Source organism: Palaemon carinicauda, chromosome 6 (genome assembly GCF_036898095.1).
Source record: "Palaemon carinicauda isolate YSFRI2023 chromosome 6, ASM3689809v2, whole genome shotgun sequence".
Lineage (NCBI taxonomy): Eukaryota > Metazoa > Arthropoda > Malacostraca > Decapoda > Palaemonidae > Palaemon > Palaemon carinicauda.
The window spans coordinates 62,480,270-62,482,769 of NC_090730.1; positions in this window are offsets into that span (position 1 = coordinate 62,480,270).

A 2,500-nucleotide genomic window follows, 5' to 3' on the forward strand; every position below is an offset into this window, starting at 1 on the left:
AAAACTTTTTCTATTTCAATAATGCATTATAATTTGAATGTGAATTGTGTCTACGTTTTTGAGGCTAGTCTATTTTGTCGATGTCTAGGTTTTTTAGTTTCATCTATTCTGAGAATGCCTCGGTTCTATGGATTAATCTATTCTGTACATCTCTAGGTTTTTTTTTTTATGTTACTTTATGCTGTATAAGTTTAGAATTTTTATGTTACTCTATTATGTGGATGTCTAGGTTTCTTAGGCTAATCTATTCTGCGGATTTCTAGGTTTTTGAGGCTACTCTACTCTGGAGGTGTCTAGATTTTTAGACTAATGTATTCTGTGGATGTCTAGGTTTTTTGGGGGTTATCAATTCTTCGGATGTGTAGTTTTTTAGGCTAACCTAATCTAGTGATATCTAGGTTTTTCATGCTAATCTATTTTGTGGATGTCTAGGTTTTTTCAGGCTAATATAATCTGTAAATGTCTAGGTTTTTTAGTCTAATCTATTCTGAGAACTTCTATGATTTTTAGGCTAGTGTATTCCGTTGATGTCAAGGTTTTTAGGCTAATCTATTCTGTGGATGTCTAGGTTTTTTTTAGGTAATCCATTTTTTTGTTATTATGGGTTATTTACGCTAACGTATTTTTTGCATGTCTAGTTCTTTATGAAATCTGTATATGTATCGGATTTTTATGCTAATCTATTCTGTGGATGTCTAGGAATTTTAGGTTGATGTATTCCGTAGATGTCTATGATTTTATGCTAATCTATTATTTGGACGTCAGTTTTTTAGGCTAATCTATTCCATGGATGTCTGTTGTGAATGTCTTTATTTTTTAGGCTAATCTATTCTCTGGATATCTAGGTTTTAGGCAAATATATTCCTTGGATGTCTAAATTTTATAGGCTAATCTATTCTGTGGATGTATGTTTTTTTTTCTTTTAGGTTAATATATTCTGGGAATGAAAAGGTTTTATAAGATATTCTATTTCTAGATGTCTTAGTTTTTAGGCTAATCAATTTTGTGGATTTAGGGTAATATATTTTTCGCTACTCTATTTTATTTAGGCTAACGCAATTTGTGTATGTCTAGGTTTTATATGTTAATCAATTCTGTGGATGTTTAGTCTTTTTATGCATATCTACTTCTGTTGATGTCAAGGACTTTTAGGTTTATGTATTCTTTGGTTGTCTATTATTTTTATGGTAATCTATTCTTTGGACGTCTTGGTTTTTTAGGCTAATCTATTCTGTGGATATCTATGCTTTTAGGCTAATATATTCGGTGGATGTCTAGGATTTTTAAGCTAATATATTCTTTGGATGACTATATTTTTCTCTGCTAATCTAATTCGTGGATGTCTAGGTTTTTAGGCTTATCTATTCTGTGGATGTCTAGGTTTTTGTAGGCTAATCTTTCTTGTGGATGTCCATGGTTATTATGCTAATCTCTTCTGTGGATATATTTGTAATTTAGTCAGATATATTATGTGAATATCTGGATTTTTTAGGCTAATCTATTCTGTGGATGTCTGTGTATTTTAGGCTAATCTATTCTGTGGATGTCTAGTTTATTAGTTCAACCTATTTTGTAGATGTCTAGGTTTTCTAGGTTTATCTATTCTGTGGCTCTCTAGGCTTTTTAGGTTAATTTGTTTCGTAGATGTGTAGATTTTTAGGCTAGTGTATTCTTTGGATGTCTAGGTTTTTTAGGGTAATCAATTCTGTGGATATGTACTTTTTTAGGCTAATCTCTTCTATGGATGTCTAGGTTTTTTAGGCTAATCCATTCTGCCAATGTCTTGGTTTTTTAGGCTAATCTATTCTGAGAACTTTAGTTTTTTTAGGCTAATGTATTCTATGGATGTCAATGTTTATTTGGCTAATCTATTCTGTGGATGTCTACGTTTTTTTTTTCGGGTAATCTATTTTTTGTTATTCAAGGTTATTTAGGCTATCGTATTTTGTGCATGTCTGCTTTTTCATATTAATCAATTCTGTGTAAATGTAGGATTTTATGCTAATGTATTCTGTTGATGTCTAGGATTTTTTTTGCTTATCTATTCTTTGGACGTCTAGGATTTTTAGGCTAATATATTCTTTGGATGTCTAGCGTTTAAGGCCGATCTATTCCGTGAATGTCTGTTTTTAACCTAATTTGTTATGTGAATGACTTAATTCCTAGATTACTCGAATCCGTGGATGTCTATGTTGTTAGGCAAATATATTCTGGGGATGTCTATGTTTTATAGCCTAATCTATTATGTGGATGTCTAGGTTTTTGGGTTATTCTATTCTTGGAATGAATAGGTCTTTTTAAGCTAATCTTTTCTCTGTATATCAATGTTTTGAGGCTAATCTATTCTGTGGAAGTCTAGGTTTTTAGGCTAATCTATTCTGCCAACGTCTAGGGGATTTCAGGCTAATCTATTCTGAGAACGTCTAGGTTTTTTAGGCTAAGTATTCTGTGGAAGTCAAGTTTTTTTCGGCTAATCTCTTCGGTGGATGTCTATGTTTTT